The following is a 6,563-nucleotide window of genomic DNA, read 5'->3' as shown; positions in this document are numbered from 1 at the left end:
TTTCATCAGCAGTTTGAACTTCTAGTGGCATCTCACTCAAAAGCAGTTAGCACACTGACAGGGACTTACAATTAGTAGCGCTGTTGGAGATACAGAAGGATCTCCTCAACATCAAAGGCTTGCTTTCTTAAATGATAATTAGTATGTCTCCATGGGTGGACTGTTGCATAACTTAACACAGTATGAAGTATTTTGCTCTACATAAACAAGACAAGGTGTTGTGACCATGAGAACCTCTGCCATTTCTAATTAGTTAAGGTATCAGTATTAATTCTAAATGAGCTAATTATGCCTGGTAAAGTAAATGAATCCAACAAAACTTGTCATTTATGCTGCTAGAAAGTCAGTTTTTAACACTTGGCTGTTTATAGAAATGCCTGACAATATCAGTGGGGTTGAGACTCTATTAATAGGTGCTTTGTAAAGTGAGATCCTAGTCTGTTCTTGATGTCACTGATACAAATCCATTCAGGCCAGGTATGTGGGGTTAGTCTCACAATGGATTCTTTTTCCAGAAGTCGAAGGGTCCAAATTTAAACCCCTGCATTAAGATTAAAACGGATAATTTCATGGCAATATGGGTTTTTGCTTTTGGTGGCACCATATCCTCTGGGTTTGAAAGAGATGTTTGGAGGCTTAATTTCACTAGGGTTACTGTTCTTATTTTGCATATCAACCAGGTTACAAAATAATGAAAAATAATCATTCACTTTTGACATCAGGGAATTTCCTTTTAAAGACCTAAAAGATGGACACTAAGCATTCTAAGTATGAAAAATATTGCACCTTTTTGTAATGTATATATATGTATAACCTTTTATTTTAGTAGTGTGAGAGTGAAGGCTTTCCTTTAATATTGTAGGAAAGATGTGATGACAGATATGACTAAATATGTGCGTATTCCAGCATTCCCTTCATATTTGAGAGAAAAATAATGGATAACACAATTCCTTGGTAGTGCGTACCTGTTCTGTGATTCTAGCAATACAGCTAGTTTATTCTAATTAGGTTTGAATCAATGTTAGAGGAATCCCATCTCAGCCCAAAATTTCTCTAACCTATTGTTACAAGACTAATTTGAAATAGACAAAGCTATGTGTGTGTCTGTGTATGTATGTATACTGGATTTTCTCACATCACTCCCCCCCCCCCCCAAATAAGACATGCACCTTGTCTTTGGAAGGAATAATGTAGAATAAAGACTGTTTTCCAGAGTCTGTTAGCCTTCCAGGAAATGCACAAGCATAAGCCCTCTGGGAAATGCAAGGTCTAGGAAGTATGGCATCCCAAGAGACACTTTATTAAATAAAGTATAAATAAAATGTTGTTTCCACATTATAAGCCTCATCAAGACCAGCTCACTTGCTGCTTCAGGCCCAACCTATAGTGCTCTGCTAATAGCTGCACCTGTGCATGTGTTAACCCAGGCCTCAACCCCTTCAGCTTGCTAAGCCAGAGAAGTGACAGCGATGTTGGTAGTCACATGGCACACACAATTGCTTCAGTCATACTTTTTTTCCAGCAAAAAAAAAGGTTTCCCCACTTAATATATAAATACCAATTTTGGGGGGCTGATTTTGCAGGAAAAGGTATGTATTGTATGTGAGAAAATACGGTATTTTATTTTTCATTTAATTTCATTAGTGTATCTGATAGCATGTTCTTGCATGGCCCATTCCACTGACTGACTTTGCCAAGGGAAGGTAGTTGTGTAAGTCTCTAATATAACAGGATAAATGAGGAAAACATTCAGTAAGTGGTTATAAACCTGGAAAGATGAGTTTAGGAGCTCCAGAGCAAATGAAACAGCACTTAAGTTAATTTTTTTTCAAAATGATTAGCGTAAATTCAATTATTACAAACACAAGTCTGCAGTCATTACCTGGGTAAATTTTTCATTCACTTGATTCCTTCTATAGACACAATTCCAAGACCTGAAGACTGGGCCCTGTTATTTAAAAAAAATGTCTACACACACAAGCTAATTGCCTGTCAAGAATGATGGGTTTCAGGGAGTGTTTAAATGGTTCCCCCACACCCCCAACTTACCCTTTGGGGCCGGCCATGTAAAGACTCCCTCCGCCACTGCCGCCTCCTCCTCCAGCCTCTGGCATGGGGGCACCCTCGGCACTGCCACCATGACACCTCCCCCGCTTCCCTCCTTTCCTGCCGCCCAGCCCCAACAACCGCCGCCATCATGACCCCCTCACTTTGCCTCCCCCCACCCCGTGCCCACCCAGGCCTGCACAGCCTCTCTCTCTCGCCGCTGCCTCCCACTCCCTGCTGGCTGTTGTTGGGGCCCCCTTCCTGCTCCCCTCCCCCTCCCTTCCTCCCCACTGCTGGTCTCTGGCAACAGCCATCACCGTGACCCCTCCTCACCTCCCCCCCTGTCCACCGCCTCTCCCTCCCTGCCAGCTGTTCTGGGGGGCAGTGGGGATGGGCAGCGGTGGAGCACCATCACCATGACCCCCCACTTCGCCCTCAGGCAGGGAGGCATTGGGAAGCCCTGCTGCTCAGGTGCCCGAGGCATGTTCGCCACTGCCACAAACTTCTCTGGCAGCGGCTCAAACTTAGGCCCGTGCAGCCCGGGTCCGCACAGCCAATTGCCACCCACCCTTCTGGCAGTGCATGCCGTTGGCCAAAAGCATTATGGACAGTCAGACATACACACAGACTAAATCCTTTATTATATTAGAATCAATATTAAATAAATGCAGTGGCATAAATGTAATTTCACTGGGAATCCAAACTTGTCCAGCCACCGTGTAAGCATGTTGACAAGTGTTTCTTTTTTTTTTTAACCTTGCATCATCAAAATGATTCCCTATCGTACCTTTTCCCTTATTTGTTCACCACAGTATGGGAACACATGCTGGGTGTGAATCCTTCTGTAGCATTGTTATTCCTTTAGGAAATCCCTGATTCTATATTTACTGAGTTAAATCGCCATCAATTTCTTTCTTTGTTGATCGCCACACTTACTATTCATTCAATCAGTTTAAACTGCTCATATGAATGTGAAGGCTTGCTTTAAATCTGCCTTAACCTGAGTATATTCTTTTGGATAGCTGACTGCGCTTTTGGGACAGATAGCTGGGATACTGTTGAATTGTGCCAAGCATTCAAGTAAAGCATGTTTAAATTGGGGAAAGTGATGCCTTTATAGCAATAAAAGCTTGATGTATAGAAGTTCTTTTGCTGTAGTGGCCATTGCACAGCACTAATTCCTGTTTGTCAGTGCTACTACTGATGTTGATTGAGACAGTTACTTTCACCACTACTAGTTTTAGAATCATAGAATAATAGAAAATTAGGGTTGGAAGGGACCTCAGGACGTCATCTAGTCCACCCCCCTACTCAAAGCAGGACTATCACCAACTACATCATCCCAGCAAATCTTTGTCTAGGTAAGTCTTAACCTCCAAGGATGGAGATTCCACAACCTCTCTGGGTAACCTGTTCCAGTGCTTCACCACCCTCCCTGTGAACGTTTTTCTTAAAATCTAACCTAAACTTCCCTTGCTGCAACTTAAGACCATTGCTCCTTGTTCTGTCATTTGCCACCACTGAGAACAGCCTAGCCCCATCCTCTGTAGGCACGATAATTGCCATTTATCACTGAGAACAGCTGAGCTCCTTTGTAACCACCCTTTGGGTAGTTGAACGCTACAGATAAATCTCCTCTCAGTCTTCTCTTCTCCAGACTAAATAAGCCCAGTTCCCTCAATCTCTCCTCATAAGTCACATGTCCCAGCCTCCTATCCATGTATATTGCTCTTCGCTGGATTTTCTCCAATTTGTCCACCTCTTTTCTGTAGTGGGAGGCCCAAAACTGGACACGGTTCTCCAGATATGGCATTACCAGGGCAGAATAGGGGGAGACAGTCATTTCCCTTGATCTCCTGGCAATGCCGCTACTGATGTAGCCCAGTATGCTGTTAGCCTACTTCACAACAAAGGCACATTGTTGGGTCATATTCAGCTTACTGTCCACTGTAAACCCCAGGCCCTTATCTGCAGAGCTGTTGCTTAGCCAACCAATCCCCAGCCTGTAAAATGGGATTGTTCCAGTCTAAGTGAATGACTGCACACTTCCTTTATTTCCAAAATAAAAATGTATTGGTCTTTTAATTATAGAAGCAGTAAGGACTGACTTTGTGTGCTACAGGATTCCCAAAATGGCTTTGCTAAGCAGAGGAGCTTCCCAGCAACACTCTAGGTATGAACCCAGCAGTATTTTTGTGTGATCTGCCAGCCTGCCCCAGTTTGTGCAGGAGTAGAGGGATCAATGGACCAGGGCAGTCCTATTAGTGCCCATGCTAGCTTCCAGACCTGATCGCTTACTTGAGAACTTAAGTTTTAAAAGAAAAGAACAAAAATTGCCTCTTCTCAGGTATCTGGAACTGGAGTGCTGCAGCTGAGCCAGATGCTTGGAAGGGCTGCAATTGGTTTTGAATTTCATATGCAAATTATTCCAGTCAGACTATTCCCCAGTTTTAACTGATGAAAGATTCAGCCCTTAATATCATTATTAAAGTGTCTGGGGTGATATACTAAGCACATCATGCTATTTCCATATTTTTAAACATACATATAAACCCAGCAGCTTGAATTTTGTATTGAGCTAGGTATTTAGAGAGGGATGTGAAGGAGAACAGGGTAGTAGTCTGGGCTTTTAGTCCCAGGAAGATTGTACAAGTACATCTGATGGCCTGAGGGTTAAAAAAAAAACACATGGTAGCAGAAGCAGGTATACCAACAAGTTGAGCATGACTTGCTACACAAATGGGGAGCACTTGTTTTTGCTTTACTCTAGTATAGTTTTATGAATGTATGTGGAAGATTCTCTAGAAGCCTGGCTTGCATCTCTAAATAATATAATATAGAATTTCATAGGACATATGGATAATGTAAAGATTCTTGAAGCTTCTTATACTTCACTAAATTGTGAACATTTTGTATTAGTAAAACTAAATAAAAAACCTCTCACATATTAGTGATGTTCAAATAAATATTCCATAGTTAAATTTGGATTTTGAGTAAGAGGCTAGCAAGAAATCCTGAATTTATTAGAAAAAACTGAGTACTGCAATTAAAAACTTAACTAAAAGAAAACCTTCAGTACCTTATAAAAATTAGTATAAACATGTTTGTTTTTTACAAGCGTGTTTACTGTAGTGTGCATATTACAGCTAAAAACAATCTTGGTACCAGAGGACTGGATGGTTGCCAATGTGACAATATTTATACAAGGTTCTAGAGGGAATGCAGGGAACTACAGGTCAGGGAGCCTAACTTCTGTTTCTGGAAAACTGGTAGAAACCGTAATAAAAAAAAAAAATTGTTCAGTTGGTAGAAGCCATAATACAAAAAATAATTGTTTAGCACATGGATGAACATGACTTGCTGGGCAGGAATCAATATGGTTTTGTTGAAGGGAAATCATGCCTCACCAACCTATTAGAATTCTTTGAATGTCAGTAAGAGGGGGATCAGGGTTATCTGGTTGGGTAACTAAATGGCAGATGAAATTCAATGCAGATAAGTATAAAGTAGGGGGTACACTGATATATTGGTCGTCTTTCAGATCGGCACCGATAAAAGGAGAAATGACAATAGTTATCCACTTTTTTGGGTCGTTGTAGCTGATAATTACAGCTATGTGCCTGGAACACCCTAGCAAGCATAGTCCGGCCGCTGAGCCCTGCTGCTGGCCTGAACCCGTGGCAGTCTCCAGGTCCCGCTGAGCAGGGGGTGCGGTCACAGAGTGTCCTACTCAGCAACAAAGGGACTCTTACCAGCTCCTGCTGCTGATGCCATGGCAACACCATGTGGTGCAGCAGGGCCCTGAGCACCAGGGCTGCCGCAAAGATGTTGGGCTGCGTGTGGCTGGGGTGAGGCACTGTGCAAGGGACACTTCACTCCACCGGGCACCTTTGCAAAAGCAGTGTTTTCCTGGCAGCTGTGGGAGCTTGGCTGCATGGGGTCAGCAGCATGCTCTGGAGCACCAAACAAGCCTTGTGCCACTGTCTGCACAAGGGTCTCCCCCAGGATAATCAGCTGAGAAAATCTTTTATCAGTGCATCCCTAGTATACAGTGATGCACCTGGGCAAAAATAACCCAAACTACACCTATACTATGATGGGCTCTACATTAGCTTTTACCACACAAAAAGAGATCTGGAGTCATTTTAGAGAGTTTGCTTAAAATCAACTCAGTGCTAAGCATCCATCACAAAGGCAAACAATGCTAGGGATTATTAAGAACAGCATTGTAAATAAAACTGAAAGTATTATGGCCCTTTATAAATCCATGTTGAGTCCACACCTTGAATACTGTGCCCAGTTCTGGTCCCCACACCTCAGAAAGATATAAAAGAAGTAGAGAAGGTACTGAGAAGGGCAACCAGGATTATTAATGGTATGGAGGGGCTTCCATATGAGGAGAGACTAAACAGGCAAGGCCTATTTGGTTTAGAAAATTGATGCTTGACGGTTGATATGATAAGGGTTTACAAAACACTACATGGCGAAAGAGAAACTAAATAGGAATTTATTATTTA

The sequence above is a fragment of the Crocodylus porosus genome, unplaced genomic scaffold (genome assembly GCF_001723895.1).
Source record: "Crocodylus porosus isolate Cpor-Errol unplaced genomic scaffold, CroPor_comp1, whole genome shotgun sequence".
NCBI lineage: Eukaryota > Metazoa > Chordata > Crocodylia > Crocodylidae > Crocodylus > Crocodylus porosus.
The sequence above is the reverse complement of the archived record's forward strand: the minus strand, read 5'-3'. Positions refer to the sequence as shown.